Raw genomic sequence first — 20,108 nt, 5'->3', positions numbered from 1 at the left:
TATCCACCCGCACGACGTCTCGAACAGCGCGGCAGCCATTGTTGCAGCTTCTCTTGACGCAGCAGGCGACACCAAACTGGCAGGCTATCGTCTTTTAGACTAGTCTCGGTTCTGCGCACAGTCACTACTGTGCCCGTACTTCGAGATCTTTCAACAAGATAACGCAGGACCGTATGTTGTCGGTGTTGTTTTGACCTACTTCACTACAGAGGGCAATCCACTGTTGCTTTGGCCAGCATGTTCTCGAGGACTGTCACCCACTGAACACATCTGGTCACGGATTGCTGAGAGACAGGCAAGCCACCACAAGCTGAGATATAACGATTGATGAATTCTGGCACAGAGTTGAAGCAGCACTGAACGATGTACCATTGTCATCCGAGCTCAGTTCAACTCAACGTCCAGACACGTTGGAGTCATTGTCGCTGTCAGAGCTGGCAGTCCTGTATATAAATTTCTCGTCCAGTACGCCAACAAATCACTTACAGATTTAACCATGTATTCTTCTTCTTCAGTACCCTATACGCACATCAGTAAAGTTTCGTTAATTGCTTTCCTTTCTTGTGCTGCCGTTTTAATCGCCACCACGTGCTTAGCCCTAACTTACTTTTACGACCTTAGATTTTTGTCCACTAAGAATGGCGTGATATGTTCTGTTTGTTAGGAACTCTTCCAGCCAATCACAAAATTTGTCTGATATTCCGTAAACTCACGTTTTGTTCATTAAGTATCTGTCTAGAATTGTATTGAACGTCTTGTGGACGTCATGGAACACGGATCGGCGTGGACGCCGGTATCTTCTGCTTCCTGGACTTAGTGGATGACTAGAGCGAGCTGGTGTTCACACGATCCTTGTTTGCTGAGTCCTTATTGATTGCTACGGAACAGATTTTCGGTCTCCATATACGTCATAGTTCGCGAATATGAAAAGTATTTCAAAGTTCTAAAAAAGACTGACGTCGACGATAAGGGGTATAATATTATGTATCTGTTCGACGACCCTTCGTGAAAAGAGGATTGTCTTCCGCGTTTTCCAATCACTAGAAAAGCTTCTCTCCTGCAGCGACCCACTGTTACTGCAGCTAGAACAGAATCAGACGCATTCGCGTACTCCATCTGTGATCGTATCTAGGCATACAATTAAATCCAGTCGCGTTTGCAACGTTGAGCGATTTCAGTTAATTTTCTGTTCCGCGCTCACTTATTTCGATTCGTGCTACGATTTATCGGAGCCAAAAAAAAAAATTTAAAAAATGGTTCAAATGGCTCTAAGCACTATGGGGCTTAACATCTGAGGTCATCAGTCCCCTAGACTTAGAACTACTTAAACCTAACTAACCTAAGGACATCCCACACATCCATGCCTGAGGCAGCATTCGAACCTGTGACCGTAGCAGCCGCGTGGTTCCGGACCGAAGCGCCTAGCACCGCTCGGCCACCGCGGCCGGCTTAGCGGAGGCACGGCGCTATGATGTTTCTCAGTGAAACAGTTTTGCAAAAGTCCGCATAGATATCTACAAATCTGTTTACTGATTTAACATAAGACGAAAACGTTTAGGTTTCTCTGCCCGCTCGATCGATGAAATTTTACGTAGAACCTCGGAGTCTGTTATAAGTGGTAAGTTAAAATCTCTCCCTGGTACTGTACCATAACGCGGAAATAAACGCGCAACCTTCTTCAAGTTTTTCCTCCAACGTTACGCCATTAATGCTCCTGAGATAGGAGGGTTTATGAAAGCATCCGATTACCATGTTTGATCAATCTTTAACACTTATCTTCATCCAAAGTATTTCGCATTCGGAATTTGTACTAACTTCAACAGCTATTACAGTGTTACTAACGGCTGTATACACGCCTCTACCACCGGCTTTCGAGAACGTGTGATTTCAGCTGTGTGTATATCACTGGGGGAGGGAGGTGGGGGTGTTAGAATGAAACATTTAGCGTTTTAGACACGAACTGAGACTTGGAAACATTATCAACGAAGGTGGACAAAGGTCAAATCTGGACTCCCATTTTTCATGTACACACTTACTCAGCAAGCCATCCCAAGACGCCTGGTAGAACGTACATTGTGTCAGCGAGAGAAGACAGCTGCAGTGGAGCGGTTGCCTCGCGCGTGTACCTCAACGTATCATGTAACGCGGTTTTTCATACGTCTCTATGACAGCGCCTCGGCGTTGTCACAGCTGTATAGACAACTACTGTTTTCGCCAGCAGACGTTTGCGCTTCTCAGTTTAACAGAGCTGCCAGCTGTAACGGACCAACTCTCGCCGACTCTACTAGAGCCATTCTCTTTCGCTGTTGCAATCGCGAAATGAATGAGAGAAAAACGACAGGCTCTGTGTTTTCGTAAGAGCCCTGATTTATCTTATTATCGCGGCCCATACGCTATACGTCCGTTGGCGGCACTAGAATCGTTCTGCAGTTTGTCGCAGATGTCAATTCTCTAAAATTTCTCATTAGTGAATCGCCAAAAAACGTCCTCTTCCCTCCAGGAACTCCTATTTCAGTTCACCGAGCATTTCCGTAACTGTCGCGTGTTGATCGAATCTACCGGTAAGAAATCTAGCATTACGTCTGTGAATTGGTTCGAGCAGCACACAAGCATAGAACTTGCAATTGCTCTGTATGCGGTCTCCTTAATAGATAACCTACAATTTCCCAGAATTCTCCCTTGTAGTCAATCATTCGCCTTCCTTACAACCGACTTCGTGCTCGTTCCCTCTCACGTCACTGTGCAGCTTTACGCCTAGAACCGCTCGGCCACACCGGCTGGCCACAAGTGTTACTGGAGAAGGGCACTGCGCAGCGCTGGATAAATTACGGCGTGCAATTAAGGTGAAATCTTAGAGAAAACTGCGACAAGGAGGACTACTGCTTCAAGATAACGCACGTCCCCATATCGCCAATGAAACGCAGAAATTACGCCAACTTATGTGTGAGACACTCGAGCACCCGCCCTATAGTTCCGATCTCTCCCCATGCGATTATCTCGCCTTCAGTCTCTTAAAAAAAGGCTTATATGGGTTGACGATTCCTGTCGAACGAGGATCTGCAGCAGGCAGTTACCGATGTCTTTTGCTTTATCACACGTAGGTATATTGAACCGTCGGCCGGTGGGGCCGAGCGGTTCTAGGCGCAGGTTCGAATCCTGCCTCGGGCATGGATGTGTGTGATCTCCTTAGGTTAGTTAGGTTTAAGTAGTTCTAAGTTTTAGGGGACTGTTGACCTCAGATGTTAAGTCCCATAGTAGTCAGAGCCATTTGAACCGTTTTCGACGTCTTGTGTCGAGTCGCGACCAAAACAGAACTTGGCGCACCATTCTACAACGGTGGTTTTCAACAGGTGTGCTACCCCATCCTTCATTCTTCGACGAATGTCTACCAGTGTTTGTCCTTCGGCAGCCAAGAAATGAATGACAGCACGTGGTCCAGTTCGAACGTATTTGGTGATAACGTCGCTATAGTTCACGTTTCCGCATTTACCACACGCACGTCGGAAAGAGACAACTGCCATACGGCACATACGATACTGCGAGAGGAATTAGAAAAGCACTGAAAGACGTAAGTAGAAACAAGGCTCTTGGAGTAAACGACGCATAATTGTTGAGATCCTTGGAAGATCAAGCCACGAGGAAAGTATTCATCTGACACGAAACACTCTAAATATCGTCAGACTTAAAGAATAATTCAGCAGCTCCAGTTCGAAAGAAGGCAGGTGTTGGCGAATGTGATATTACAAAATACTGAGACATTTTAATTAAAGAACAGTTGCAAGAATAGTAGAAGCCGAACTTTGAGATGATCAGATTGAGTTCCGCAGAAATGTGACACACAAGAAGAGATGCTGTCCCCACGATTGGCCACAGAAGATAGGTTGAAGAAAGGCAAATCTACTTTTATAGTATATGTGGATGAAGGGAAACGGTTTGCAATGTTGACTGGAAAGCACGTTTTCAAATTATAAAGGTAGGAGACTTAAAACAAAAGAGCGAAAAGCTATTTACAGCTTGTACAGGAAAGATTGAGAAGGAAAGTGAGACATGGTTGTAACCTCTTCCGCGGTGTTACTGGAACAGGACGTCGAGAAAGCGGTGAAGAAAGAAAGGAGAAAATTCCAATAGGAATTAAAATTCACAGATAAGAAGTAAAAGCTTAGAGGATGGCATTGTAATTGTATCACAGAAGGCAAAGGGTTTGGGAGAACAGTTGAACAGAATGGATAATGTCTTTAAAATATTGTGCGATGAGCACCAACAAAAGTAAAACAATGGTCCTGGAATGTAGTCGAATTAGATCAGGCAATGCTGAGCGAATTAGGTTTAGAAATAAGACACTAAAAGTAGTAGATGAGTTTTGCTATTTGGGCAGCAAAATAATTGACAATGGCAGAGGTAGAGAGGATATACAATGCAGGCTGATAGTGCAAGAAAAGCATTTCTGAAAAAGAAAAAATTGTTAGCATCGAATATAAACTTAAGTTCTGAAATATTCTCTGGCCTTCAGCCGGTAACGTCGTCCATGTGGAAGTGAAACGTGGACGATAAACTGTAACTTCAGACAAAAAAATATGCAAGCTTTTGAAAAGTAGAGCCATACACGAATGCCGAAGATTAGATTGACAGACATGATTACTAATGAGGAGGTACAAAATCGAATCGAGGAGGGAATAAATTTTTGGGACAATCTGTCTGAAAGAATGGATCGGTTGATACGACGCATCCTGAGGCAACACGGATACCCAGTGACGGGAAATGCAGTGGGTAAGAGTTGTAGGGGAAGACTACAGTAAGCAGTTCAGATTGATGTAAGCTGCAGTAGTGATACAGAGATGAAGAAGCTTGCGCAGGAGAGACTAGGGTCGAAAGCTCCATCGAACGAATCTTTTGACTCGAGAGCACAGTAACAAAATTATACCTCCAAGTTTTTATTTATTGCGTGATTGGTCCGTTGATGTGATTATTTTGTACAAATGCTTAACTTTGTGTGAAACAGTATTTGGCGTTCTTATATTCATGATACAAAGTATACAGATATCAGTTTCAAAAATTTCGTATGTTCGTGCACTGTATGTAAAGTAACTAGAGTTTATTGTTTGTTCGCGTTTCTGAGATCTCTAGCTGATTGTACGAGCCTTTGCCCTAAGCAGTTTGAAATAAAATAAATAAAGAAATGGAAATTATTGCTGTGTGAAGGTAATATCGAAAAGGACGCAGACAATGTCTTTAGCCGTCCTGTTTCGATTACATTAGATGCACTTTTCGTTCCACAGATCCATAGTGAGAAGACCCTCAGGGATGTAGGACATGCCATAAAACAAGAATAAACAATACATATATACAGAGAAAAAGAGATATGCCTTGCACTTATATCAAGTGAAATGGTCCCCATGGATGGGGAATAAGTCAAAAAATCTTCAAAATATTGTCACGAAACATGTGAATGCACAGTATAATGAGGTACATACGACTCTTGGAGTATTATAACCATGCATCATCAAAGAGAAATATCAGTTGACCACACATACTTGCATTTATCGCATTACTGCGTATAAGACTTATAGACGTAACATTTTACATAATACTCGCATTATCTGATGACAATAATAATAATATAAACACATTAGTCGGTTCTACTAAGAAATTCCTCAATGAAGCAGGAGATGGGACCAATAAATCCTTTGGGCTCCTCTTAAGCTGATTTTTTATTAGTTTGTTAGAGTGTGTGCTATATCTCTAACGAACGCACCGTTAACTAGACGTTAAACCCTAATCTTCGTTCTTAGAATTTTCCCACCTTCTGCTATGAATGAAATATTTTATATATTTATTCATTTTGTTCAACCTGGCGAGTTTGGGTCTGTCGTACCCTTTCTTACATCTAACCAGGCATACTACATATTTCACGTGACATTCAATGCGGTAAGCATGGTGTAAGTTATATTCGGTACATAAGGGACGATAAAAATGTTTCCGTTCGAACGCCACACTAACTCCTTTCCCACATGGCGGTTCTTACATACCCACATCGGAGCTGCGCTGGGTTTGCATATACAATGCAGCAACGCCCTCAAACGTAAATTTTTAGTAGCCTCTTATAGAATACAGCATTTCGGAATGTAATAGTGCATTAAAAAAAACATTTGCTTTCGCTTATGACAAGAACAACAGTAAAGACAGATTTGGGGGAGGTATATTTAAACTGTGAGAGCTAGCAGAAACGGGCGTGAGAGAAAGGATGGAAGGAGGAGCGAAAGAGTTTATAAAACACAGTTAATGGAAGATTGGCGGGGGGTGGGGGCAATGATGTGACTGAGTAAAGAACAGGGAACTAACATAACTGGGAGAAAATGGTAGCATTGGCTTTACTGTTTCAAGTTTTGAGGTTGACGAAAGGAAGTGAGTTAAACCCTTCTCAAAAGCAACAGGGCATCGAAATGTGCGCACAGTGCAGGGCAGCAACAGAGGAGGAGTTCGCGAATGTTTTTGTTTTATGAATGAAGACAGCAAGGACACTAGATAACTGACACCTTGTGTTTCGATTATGTTGATGCGGCAGCTATAAGTAGCTGCCACTCTAATCCGAAGCACTGGGGTGTATGGTTCTCAAGGAACCATCCTAATTCGGCGTATGAAGTAGTGACGTAGATGTTGAAGACATGACACTCACAAGCATTCATGCCTTGTTCTAACCTACTGGCGTTCTGACTACTCGTGTATGATTACGTCACAGTAGTGGAGGTTCGGCAGAACGAACGATTGCGCGAGGTTACGTATCACATCCGGTGGAAATATGTTCCGACACTTTTAGAGGACACAGAGACAAGCGGTAGTCTTCCAGCACTTGGCAATAGTATTTTGTGCCCAGTTCAGGCGCTCACCCAAAGTTACGCCCAAGTCCTTCAGAGTTTTCTAATACGGTACTGAAATACCGTCTAGAAGAGGTCCACGTTCAGTTTTTGCTCCCATCTTACCCCTGAGAACAGATCATCATTTACCTCGACGACAGCTGTATTGATTTCTTATTTAGTCATTTAGTTACTTTCTACGCCTCCGTGGATCATTTACAAAATCATTTCAGACATAAGCTCTCAGATCAAGAAATTAAGTCACCCCAGTGCGCACACATACACACGAATAGTTAAACCTTTATGGATGGCACAACGATCGAATCACGTGCTGAACTGCGCGCGCACTGCCTCTGCGTGAGCATGAGGCAGTAAGCGATTAGTGAGATATTTGTTTCGTGCAGACAGACATTGTACTTAAACATGGATAAATGGAAGAACTTGATAAAGTGGCAGAAAGCGGCAATCGTGTTTGGCCGTGTCCATCGTGTGTGAAGTGGTTGGATTTGTTGGTGTTTCGTGGCGGACTGTTCAGCATGTCTACAAGCAGTGGTGTAATACACGTGGCCACGAAACACGAAGTCAGAGTTGGGGTCGGAAAAAGATTCTGAGAGGGACCAGAGATGCATTATACAGTTTGTGTATCAAAATCGTTTCTAAATCCGAAAAGAACTGTTGCAGTCACCGAATGAAGGTCCATCCAAACCTGTTAGCGAAAGAACACTGCAATGGTAACTACATGCAGTGAACATTTGGAGTTGGTCACTTGCTCACACAGGCAAATGAAGATAACAGCAAAGTTTATCGGGCTGTAAGACTATGTCAATGGTTTTCTGGACACTCCTCCGACCTATTAAATCTCGGTTGGTCTGCAGAGTCATCGTAGTTGAACCTCTTAGAAATACTGTAGTAATTACTGGAACAATGGGTAAACCACCGACATCAGCGTACCCGAATTTGGTGGAATTCCGCATGAGAACACCACTGAGTGGTTTAGCATGGATGCAACGTCCCTGCTCAGCCTTGTGACTCAACTTCCTAAGTGAACCCAGGCGGTTATCTGAAGCAGGAACAGGATTACACGGTATTAAATTACGCTTGTAATGATTTCTCTAGGGGTTTTTCTGTTGAGCTTTTCATCACACCTGAAAAACGAACAATTTTTAAGAAAATTAACTCACACAAGTATACAGTAAAATTATCTTTTACACAATTCGGTTGTATGACAACACTGGTCATTACCCAGACTACACACACACACACACACACACACACACACACACACACACACACGCACACACACTCACACACACACACAAACGCGCGCGCGCTTTCTCTCTTTTTCTCTTTCAGGACTTCGACGATATTTCACCGTTCTATTGAATTCCTTGTGGTGTTCCTTTGTCCGTGTGACAAACCTTTGTCAGCACTTCACTACAGTGAATGCGACGATATACCGAGCTCAATAAAATGGAAAATGTTAGAATTGTCCATCACAGATCCCAGATCAAGGATTTTACAGTAACAGTCATTGAACTATAACAGTGTACTGCAGCATGACAGATGATTTTCATCGAATAGTTATTTTTTTTGCCATTCGCTACTCTGTGTTGTCTAAATAATCTTAGACTTTGTGGCATGAATATATAGGACTTATGCTTTATCCGACATTCTAGATATTGTAAGGTTCTCATATGTTTTTTGCTATTGCAAATAATTCGTCTTTACTGTACTGGAGCAAAGATGAATGAGCGCTCTGCTTGAGTAGTGAATAAGATTCTGGATTCTGTGTTTAGCTTTATATGTGATTGACCTGCTAGTCAGTTAGTTGTGCAGCGCCGGGGCATTCTTAATTTGAGGCGAGAAGTTGAATTTTTAAAAGAAAGAGATGTCGTATTTGTGAGTCTGGTAATAACTATCTGGAATACTTTATTATGGAGATGAAAAGTTTATAATAATTTCTTGTTATATTGATGGAGAAGGTTTCGAAGGTGTTTTAAAGGTATGTTGGCAATTTGTGTAATGAGAGAATTTAGTAACTGCTAGAGTCTTCTTATGTTGTGCAGTCTTTTCGTCAATAATAAGAGATAGATTGCTTAAGAACGATTTTCTCTTAAGTTAAGCCCACCTCCATGATTCGCAGTAAATCTGTAGCATGTGCATTGCAGCAGAAAAAAAAGCATTCTGAGCGAGAGGCCCGGGCAGATCGCATCTTGCATTCTTGAGCAGTTTGTCGGAATTGTCAGGTGCTGTGCTAGGAAGCAGCTAATTTTAGGTACTGGTAATTTCAAACAGGTACTTTCTTGTGAGTAGAGCAATAATTTATTTATTTATTTTTTGTAGATTTCCAAGTCTTAACATTGCACTTCATATCACGCAACGTTCATAATGTTGACCTCCTTTGTCCTGAGTTTTAGTTATTCAGCTTTCGTTGAGCACACAATTAGTTTCTTTTGGCATTTAATTAGATTCATTTTCTTTACTTCAAAATTTTCATTTCATGAAGTTTAAAGGTGTATTTCACGCCACTGTTGACATTCGCAACAAAGAGCCAACCAACAGTCAGTTGTGCTCAGCAATTGAAAACGTTATCTAAAGTACACGTTACATGAGGAGAAAGTTTTCGAAATCAGTGTATTCAGATTATGCTTATCCATTACGGATATTTTAGAACCGTGACTGTATATTAATGTAAATAAATTATACACAACTGCAACCAGTCACTTTTTTCATTAATAATGCTTTATTACATTAACCGGTTTTCGAACCCTTTCAGGTTCATCTTCAGATGATTTCGGGAGAATCCGGGAAGTTACATCATTACTGGTAGTAGCATAATGCTGGGTGCTGGTTCTATTAAAGTGTGACCCATCTTTCTGCCATAGAACCAGCACCCAGCATTATGCTACTACCAGTAATGATGTAACTTCCCGGATTCTCCCGAAATCATCTGAAGATGAACCTGAAAGGGTTCGAAAACCGGTTAATGTAATAAAGCATTATTAGTGAAAAAAGTGACTGGTTGCAGTTGTGTATAATTTATTTACATCAGTGTATTCAGTTTTCTCTTGTACAGACAGTATTTTTACAGAAAGCTTACAACAGGTTGGTTTTAGTTGTCTCTCTAACCTCGTTGGACAATTTATTGTACTATTTGACCCGTTGTAGAAAAGGCTGTTGTGTGTTTTTTGGTCGTTTCCTCTTGCTAAATAAGGCAGTCTTGCTCTTGTTCCATGATCATGACTCCTGCCGTTTATGCGGCACTAGCAGTTGTTCTCATTGATGTTCATAACAGATTGGCAAACATACTTACATGGTGGCAGTTAGAATCCGCAGCTGCTTGAACATGGAGCCCGGTTACTAATTTTTGTTATTTCTCTTTCAGGCTCTTTTCTGTATTTTGAAGACTGTGTCCATATATTGTGTAAGGCATCCACAAAAGAAGATTCCGTATCTAAAGATCCTGCGGATATAGGAATAGTACAGAGGTTAGACAAAAATATTGTAACACCGTGAGAAATGCATTCTTGAACATAAATGCAGATACTGTACATGTCTGTAGGTTGGACAGGTACATAATGTATTTGATCACGAACGGCACCTGTGCAAAGCCCTCGAAACGTTGCTAGCGTCAGTCCTGCTCAGAACTGTGTTCTGCGTAATTGTGAGTGCATTTATGTCACAGCTAAGTGAACGTGGGAAAATGGTTGGTGCTCATATGGTGGGTGCTTCCGTAACCAAGGGAGCCGAAGTGTTTGGTGTTTCAAGAGATACCGTATCGACGATTTATACCCAATAAGGGAAACTGGAAAACATCCGCTAAGTCACAACTCACGCCGAAGTGTGTGTCGACTGATCGTGACAGGCAGTCATTGAAGAGTGTTATGACGACAAAGAAAACTGCGGCTGCAGAAGTCATTGCAGAACTGAATGTCGCACTCGGGAGATGTTTTCAGCACGAAAACGACACGAAGGGAGCTCCATAAGCAGGGAATTTCACGGCGAGCTGGAATTCCAAAACCACTGACCAGTGATGGAAATGCTCGTAACGGGAACATGTGCCGGAGTCATGAAATGTATGCCACGGAGCAATGGAAAAGTCATTTGGTCGGACGAGTCTTGTTTCGCACTGTTTCGAATTTCTTTCAGAGTTTACGTCCCAAGAGTGAAAGGTGGTGGGGATTCGGTTGTGATTTGGACAGTCATGTTGTGGTATTTTGTGCCCCCATGGTTACTCTACAAGGTCGCATTACTGCCAACGATTACAGACCATTTTCGCTGATTAGGTTCATCCCTTGTGGTACAATGTTCGTTCCCCAGTGGTGGTGCTGTGTTCAGCTCACATCGTTTTGGAGGGAAGTGTGCGTGATTACTGACCGCCTCTACTGAACTTACCACATTTTTCAGCAAGAATGGTGTAAGATACCCCTTGAAAAGCATGAAGGACCTGTATATATCCATTCCGAGAAGAGTGGAAGCTGTTTTTAATGCTAACGGTATTCCTACATCGTATGAGGAGGCATGATAATGTGTTGTGTTTTTGGTGTTTCCACTTTTTTTTCCCACCCCCTGTATGTTTCTAGAAACGGCATTGTCTGCTACACACTGATGACGACACTCTTAGGGACATAGCACGATGATGAAATTAAAGTATGGCAATTATGTAAAGCTAGACGTCGTAGGCAAAGAAACGATATTTACAGAATAGTCCCGACGTATTACAATTCACATACAGGGAAAACAAACGGTCTTCTTCTTTCTTTCTTTCTTTTTTATCGTCGCCTTGTCCCACGTCACGTAGGGTCGGCGTTGCTCTTCTGGATTCTCCTCCTCCATAGTACTCTATCCATTGCCTCTTCCTTCTTCCATCCTTTCTCCCTTAGCTCGCCGGATACCTTATCCTTCCACCTCATCTTCGGTCTTCCTCTCCTTCTCGCTCCTTCAATCTTCATATCTTCAACTCTGTTTCCGATATACTCTTCCCCTTTTCTCTGTAGGTATCCATACCACCTTAGTCTGCTCTCTTGTATCTTTTTCCTCATGGGTCCCACTTTCACAGCTCCTCTAACAAATTCATTTCTAATCCTGCCCTTCCTTGTTACCCCACACATCCACCTCAGTATCCTCATTTCCGCCACTCTCATCTTCCTTTCCTGGGCTACTATGGTTGGCCATGTCTCTGCACCGTATATCATAGCAGGCCTTACCACCGACAAACGGTGCTTGACAATATTTTACCACCGACAAACGGTGCTTGACAATATTGTATTCTCGAAGACGCTTGTCGCCTTTTTCCACTACAATACATCAGCAGTGCGATTTAGTGTTTGACAGGAGGCAGGAGGAACAAGACTTTTCGTCAGGTGATACAGGGTTATAAATACAAAATCAAATAGGGGTAATGCAGGAGTAGGTTTAGTAATGAATAAAAAAATAGGAGTAAGGGTAAGCTACTGCAAACAGCATAGTGAAAGCATTATTGTGGCCAAGATAGACACGAAGCCCACGCCTAGAACAGTAGTACAAGTTTACATGCCAACTATCTCTGCAGATGACGAAGAAATTGATGAAATGTATGATGAGATAAAAGAAATTATTCAGATAGTGAAGGGAGACGAAAATTTAATAGTCATGTGTGACTGGAATTCAAGAATAGGAAAAGGGAGAGAAGGAAACAGTAGGTGAATATGGATTGGGGCTAAGAATTGAAAGAATTTTGCGCAGAGCATAACTTAATCATAGCTAACACTTGGTTTAAGAATCATGGAAGAAGGTTGTATACATGGAAGAAGCCTGGAGATACTAAAAGGTATCAGATAGATTATATAATGGTAAGACAGAGATTTAGGAACCAGGTTTTAAATTGTAAGACATTTCCAGGGGCAGATGTGGACTCTGACCACAATCTATTGGTTATGAACTGTAGATTAAAACTGAAGAAACTGCAAAAAGGTGTGAATTTAAGGAGATGCGATCTGGATAAACTGAAAGAACCAGAGGTTGTACAGAGTTTCAGGGAGAGCATAAGGGAACAATTGACACGAATGGGGGAAAGAAATACAGTAGAATAAGAATGGGTAGCTTTGAGGGATGAAATAGTGAAGGCAGCAGAGGATCAAATAGGTAAAGAAACGAGGGCTAGTAGAAACCCTTGGGTAACAGAAGAAATATCGAATTTAATTGATGACAGGAGAAAATATAAAAATGCAGTAAAAGAAGCAGGCAAAAAGGAATACAAACGTCTCAAAAATGAGATCGACAGGAAGTGCAAAATGGCTAAGCAGGCATGGCTAAAGGACAAATGTAAGGATATAGAGGCTTATCTCACTAGAGGTAAGATAGATACTGCCTACAGGACAATTAAAGAGACCTTTGGAGAAAAGAGAACGACTTGTATTAATATCAAGAGCTCAGATGGAAACCCAGTTCTAAGCAAAGAAGGGAAAGCAGAAAGGTGGAAAGAGTATATAGAGGGTCTATACAAGGGCGATGTACTTAAGGACAATATTATGGAAATGGAAGAGGATGTAGATGAAGATGAAATGGGAGATATGGTACTGCGTAAAGAGTTTGACAGAGCACTAAAAGACCTGAGTCGAAACAAAACCCTGGGTGTAGACAACATTCCATTAGAACTACTGACAGCCTTGGGAGAGCCAGTCCTGACTAAACTCTACCATCTGGTGAGCAAGATGTATGAGACCGGCGAAATACCTTCAGACTTCAAGAAGAAAATAATAATACCAATCCCAAAGAAAATAGGTGATGACAGATGTGAAAATTACCGAACTATCAGTTTAATAAGTCACAGCTGCAAAATACTAACGCGAATTCTGTACAGACGAATGGGAAAACTGGTAGAAGCCGACATTGAGGAAGATCAGTTTGGATTCCGTAGAAATGTTGGAACACGTGAGACAATGCTGACCCTACGACTTATCTTAGAAGAAAGATTAAGGAAAGGCAAACGTACGTTTCTAGCATTTGTTGACTTAGAGAAAGATTTTGACAATGTTGATTGGAATACTCTCTTTCAAATTCTGAAGGTGGCAGGGGTAAAACACAGGGAGGGAAGGCTATTTACAATTTGTACAGAAACCAGATGGCAGTTATAAGAGTCGAGTGGTATGAAAGGGAAGCAGTGGTCGGGAAGGGAGTGAGACAGGGTTGTAGCCTGTCTCCGATGTTCCTCAATCTGTATATTGAGCAAGCAATAAAGGAGAGAAAAGAAAATTTTGGAGTAGGTATTAAAATCCATGGAGAAGAAATAAAAACTTTGAGGTTCGCCGATGACATTGTAATTTTGTCAGAGACAGCAAAGGACTTGAAAGAGCAGTTGAACGGAATGGACAGTGTCTTGAAAGAAGAATATAAGATGAACATCATCAAAAGTAAAATGAGGATAATGGAATGTAGTCGAACTAAATCGGATGATGCTGAGGGAATTAGATTAGGAAATGAGAGGCTTAAAGTAGTAAAGGAGTTTTGCTATTTGGTGAGCAAAATAACCGATGATGGTCGAAGTAGAGAGGATATAAAATGTAGACGGGCAATGGCAAGGAAAGCGTTTCTGAAGAAGAGAAATTTGTTAACATCGAGTATTGATTTAAGTGTCAGGAAGTCGTTTCTGAAAGTATTTGTATGGAGTGTAGCGATGTATGGAAGTGAAATATGGACGATAAATAGTGTGGACAGAAGAGCGTAGAAGCTTTCGAAATGTGGTGCTACAGAAGAATGCTGAATATTAGATGGGTTATCACATAACTAATGAGAAGGTATTGAATAGAATTGGGGAGAAATTTGTGACACAACTTGACTAGAAGAAGGGATCGGTTGGTAGGGCATATTCTGAGTCATCAGGGGATCAGCAATTTAGCATTGGAGGGCAGCGTGGAGGATAAAAATCGTAGAGGGAGACCAAGAGATGAATACACTGAGAGGATTCAGTAGGATGTAGGCTGCAGTAGGTACTGGGAGATGAAGAAACTTGCACAGGATAGAGTAGCATGGAGAGCTGCATCAAAGCAGTCTCTGGACTGAAGACCACAACAACAACAGTGTTTTAAGTAAGAGAATTACGAAATGCGCAGACCAGGCCCAAAATGAGTTCATTGAAACATTAGTACTGAAGGCAAAATAAGCTGAATGAACATCGATCTGCTGTATTTCTCGATAGGAGATGTTTGTTCAGACAGATTTTTTTAACGAAAGGCCTGCCCGGAGTCTCCAGACAGGAATAAAACGCTGTTAGACGGGAGTGTCCCATGGCACGTGTGTGGGGCGGTCCATTACCCGCGAGCCGTCAGTGCAGCGACCCGCCGTCGTCCTGTTCTCCTCTAGGGGGTGGCCGGTAGTTCGCGCGCCCGCCGCGGGGCACGGGGGCGGCAGCGTCGCGGTGCGGCCGACGTCTGGCGACGGAGCCCCGGCGCGGCCGCGCCAGTGCCAGTTCTGCACGACCTCGCGAGCCGTAGACACGACCCGGCGCGTCGGTGCCCGCCCGGCCAGTGTTGGCGACATGTCGAGCAGCTGTCCCGCGCACATATAGTCAGCCAGCCGCTACAAAACCTGGTCAGCGTTCCGCCGCCTGCAACTCGAGCCGGTTACCGACTGCTTACCAAACGTAAGTGATGCTGCTAAATCTGGAGTCTTGGTAAACATTTTTCTGTAGAACCTCGTCTCGAATATCTGCGGAAATGTGTGCATCCTGGGGCTCACGGTCGCCCGTAGCAGAATTTTCAATCTCCGAATAGAGCAACTTCTGAGGGCTAGTGAGGCTACAAGCGCCAAATAGCAGATGGGCACTTTCGATCTGTGGCGAAACAGTGATCGCCATCAGAGATTCTGCACAGGCGCTCTGGAGCCGCTGACCCATTTCTGGAACAGCATGACCTACATTCGATGGGGGATCGTTGCGCTATCCGGTATTGAAAGTTCCGATTCTGACAGCGCTAATTCTCTCTCTCTCTCTCTCTCTCTCTCTCTCTCTCTCCCTCCCCCTCCCCCTCCCCCTCCCCTCCCCCCCCCACCCTTTCCCCCAGTGTGTGTGTGTGTGTGTGTGTGTGTGTGTGGTGTGTGTGTGTGTCAGAGGCTCCTCGCCGTGCTTTCTGCGCTGGTACATTTTCACACAGAGCTGAGAAAGTGGGCCAGACAAAATTCATTCAGTGGAAAATGTGTAACCGAATGTAAAGAACCAGTTACTATCCCATTCACAGAATATGTATTTTCACCTACATTTCTACCGTTGATAGCGATAAGCTGGGCTTTCATGGGGGCACGAAACGCGTGTTTTACAAAGGTTTGTCCATCAAAGGCAGTGTTATAACTAGATGCAATGGAGGTTGATGTACCACGAAAATTCACCTCACGCACGTCGTCTGCTACATTTTTTTCAAAAATCATGGGTTGTATATGTTTTGCGAGCCTGAGACTCATCTTTGTCAGCCTCACAGATAATTTGTCGCTGAACAAACATACTAACACTATTCAATACTTTCATGGTTTTTCAACGATTTGCTAAATTCTTTGAAACAATTCGCCATTTGGATTTAGGATACACTAGTGAAATGCCAGTCATCGTATATGCCAAAACAAAAATCACCACCTTGAGACCTGAGTACATCATTGTGCACTCCAAGAACTCTTGTGCGAATCTTACACGAAATGGGTGATTTTCTTGGTTAGCAATACAACTCTTGATGCTCAATGAACGGTGTGGCCCCGTGGTCAGTCTGTCTGTAATGGCCTCATCGTCGACGGAGTGTTAGATATAACTTCATCTTCTTCTTGTGCATCTGTTTCTTCGCCCCCTGCAATTCTCTATCTTTTTGCCTTCACAACTTAGAAACAGCACATATCACATCTAATCAAGGTTAGAGAAGCAAAAAATTTCTTCCTGGCTCTTTATGATACAGAGCTCGTTTTGTCCTCACTACCTTGCTTAACTATCTTGACTGTAATAGGCACATCATTTCTCTTAGCTAAACGCTGTCAGGCACAGTTCGCTTCGAAATGGCTCCAGATAGAATATATTGCTTTGCTTTAGATTTCTTTTTCGTGGTATCTTGTAACCGATCACAGACAGTAGATTGTTACAAAAAAAGTGTTTCTTAATATGTCCGTCATAAACGTAAGTCATTGCTCCCCAGAGTAATTGTAAGTTATTGGTTTTCTTATGTACCTTATTGATGATAACATTAGTTGCAGTCAAATGTTGAAATGTGTGTGAAATCTTATGGGACTTAACTGCTAAGGTCATCAGTCCCTAAGCTTACACACTACTTAACCTAAATTATCCTAAGGACAAACATACACACCCATTCCCGAGGGAGGACCCGAACCTCCGCCGGGACCAGTCGCACAGTTCATGACTGCAGTGCCTAAGACCGCTCGGCTAATCCCGCGCGGCTAGTTGCAGGCAATTAATTAATGTCAGTGACAGTCACTTTTAAGGGAAGATTACGATTTAAGCAATTTTTACGAACTCACAGTATTTTTGGTAGGAAACAGGTGTTTCGCATTGACAGGACCTCCTCCGAAGTACACGCCACCATCTTGGCGCTGGACCAGCTCGCTTGCTGACCAAGAGCCGAAAGAACATCGCCGAGGGCCAAGCCGCATTGCGCTGCTGGCCACACCACTTGGAATCGCCTTGATCGCGTAGTTGCAGTCGCCTTTATTATCCTTTCGCCTAACACTACATAGTTATCCCCCTTGTTATCTGACTCCACTACTTCAAGAAATTTTTGAATTGTGAGCCGATTAGAATGTGCTCATGTTTAGTGTTCAGCAGTTATCGGTTCCTGGTGGGTAATGTGAAGAGAGTAGTGACCCAAGAATTCAGCAGCCATTTTTATAATCAATGGATTCTATTGTATTGTGCCTGCAGCGTGCATGACTTTTTTTCTCTAATCACCAATATTTAATTCGTGTTACTTTTATTATTTCTCTAAGAAATCCTGCTACGTTGGGGCCTTTTCCCCACGTGTTGCATCGCGTCGTTATCTTTTTGCAGCTACATCCGAACATGACACTTCTCCATTGCTCGATACCTGTAAACCATGCAGCTTCCTTTTCTATTCCTTATTGTATTCCCGCCTGACATACCAAGCGTCCGCCCCCCTTAGCTGAGCGGTGCCGGTACGGTAGCTCTACGTGTCGGTCAGAGTATTAGCCGCCCTAAGTAATGAAAAAAACTGAGTGACTGGATCAACGATGAACTTTAACGGTGTCATGGGACGTCTGGCTCGAAGAAGTGCAACGAAAATAACGAACAAAATGAGATTAAAAAATGAACTGGTCAGCGTGTCAAACTGTCATGCAGCGGGCCCGGGTTCGATTCCTGGCCGGAGCAGAGATTTTGTCCGCTCAGGGATTGAATGATGGGTTTCCTGATCGTCATTTCATCATCATCATTGATACATAAGTCGCTCATTGTGGCGTCAACTGAAAAGACTTGAAACTCGCCGGCCAAATACCCCAGGTGGGAACTCTCAGCTATTAGTGCCATACGGTCATTTCATTTCATACTAAGTGATGTAGCACATTGGTTAATATCAGGGTCTTTCGTGTGAGAGAAGAGCTATTTAGATGTAAGTTCCCCATCGCTTCGCTGAATCACCTAATGCGAGTACCGGCATCTTCCCAGTGTCCAGACCACAGTCAGACTGCACCGGCGTTTTCGCACAACTGTGATAATAAATAGCCAGTGTAGTGTCTTCGATGACGACTGGACGTTTAAAACGGGTGACACATTCAGACTTTTTTTTTTTTTTTTCTTCTTCTCGTTACCTGCACTTTCTTCACCGCAGAATTACTGACACCTTGTCCGCTAAGCTCCGTAAATCTAAAACGTCTTCGAGTCTCATTTGTCATTGTTATAAAATTGAGATGAGGTTATTATTTTACTACGGATATTTCGTTTTTTTTTTTTGACATAGTATCTGTCACTCATATATGTAATGCATTGTTTATTGTAGATTCTATACAAAAAGCTTTGAAACTCTTTTTCCATGATATTTATGGCCACCTTTTTTGTTTTTAATTTTAATCAGCTTCTTGAGAGTTATATAACGACTCGTTCCATGACCAAGTAGCTCTGTCTCACGTGGTCCTAAGCCGGCCGCGGTGGCCGAGCGGTTCTAGGCACTTCAGTCCGGAACCGCGCGACTGATACGGTCGCAGGTTCGAATCCTGCCCCGGGCATGGATGTGTGTGATGTCATTAGTTTAGTTAGGTTTAAGTTGTAGGGGACTGGTGACCTCATATGTTAAGTCCCATAGTGCTTACAGCCATTTTTCACGTGGTTCTAAGGTATCTGAAGGAAAAAAAAGAGGTCCAGTTACGATAGATTTTATCACCTCTATTCTTTCCATAGAACGATTTAATAGCTCAGCACAAGCCACAATGAAGAAGGATAGTTTTATCGAAAAAAATTACTTTATTATTGTTAGAACTATGCTTTTGAAAGCATCAGTCGACTGGAATATTTTCTCCTCTCTCAAGAGAGTAGTTACAGTACAGAAGCCTTGACCGAGGTGAGACGCTATTAAATTCCCGATCTATGCACCATATTATAGCTTTAATAAAATTGTTTTCAGATTGACAGCCTGCAGCTGCTGGAGTTCAGTGTTGTCGGTGTGCATCTTCCAGCCACATTTGGCAAGACGCTGCATCTGCCTACGAAACAGGAATCGCAGTGAGAACGTGGCTCTCGAGAAAGAACTAGAACTGGCTGCCGATCGGCTCCTGCCATTCAACACAGTGAAACTTCAGTTACAGAGATATTTTAATCATAGTAGACGTCAGTTAAGGTTCCCCTTTCTGGGGCGTTTCTGTTCGGTCTTTACTGAATATTTACAATCTACCGCCTCTCTTCGTGCGTTCAACGACTCGTCTGTGTGTGTATCGCTAGAGAGATGGAGCTCACACTCGACAGGAAATTGCTGTTGAAGAAGTACTCGGCGATCGCGTTTGCAGGCAACGATAATCTGCGTTGTCTTCCGACGATTGTGGGAAGCTGCTGTCACTGCGTTGCTCTGAATATTTTGCAGCAAAATTTTTATTCGTATTGCAAATGAAAACTACGTTTCTTCCCTTCAGTATTAGAAGCATACAGTTGAAATTTGATAGGGATCAGGGGACGGACGATTTCTTTTACTATAGTTGGAGTACGACCACTGTCTCAGATGGGTTTGCCAACTGTTCCGTATAGTAAAGAATTTATCATATTTTTGGGTTAAAAAAAGTTAAGTCATAAGG

The 20,108-nt window shown here is 42.8% G+C and overlaps 1 protein-coding gene across 4 annotated transcripts in view; it reads left to right on the top strand.

The window, feature by feature from the left end:
• LOC126412177 (endophilin-A) overlaps positions 1–20,108 on the top strand; it is a 761,714-nt gene that overhangs the window by 297,238 nt on the left and 444,368 nt on the right. Inside the window, exon 1 of one of the 4 annotated variants that reach the window (XM_050081657.1) lies at positions 15,336–15,471. The exons of the other annotated variants lie outside the window; for them this stretch is intronic. The gene's annotated coding sequence lies outside the window, so the exon portion shown is untranslated. Of the gene's footprint in view, positions 1–15,335; positions 15,472–20,108 lie in introns of those variants that run through there. 4 annotated transcript variants of the gene reach the window in all.

Source organism: Schistocerca serialis, chromosome 7 (assembly GCF_023864345.2).
Source record: "Schistocerca serialis cubense isolate TAMUIC-IGC-003099 chromosome 7, iqSchSeri2.2, whole genome shotgun sequence".
Classification (NCBI taxonomy): Eukaryota; Metazoa; Arthropoda; class Insecta; order Orthoptera; family Acrididae; genus Schistocerca; species Schistocerca serialis.
Note: the sequence above shows the minus strand (reverse complement) of the source record. Positions and strands in the feature narration are given on the sequence as shown.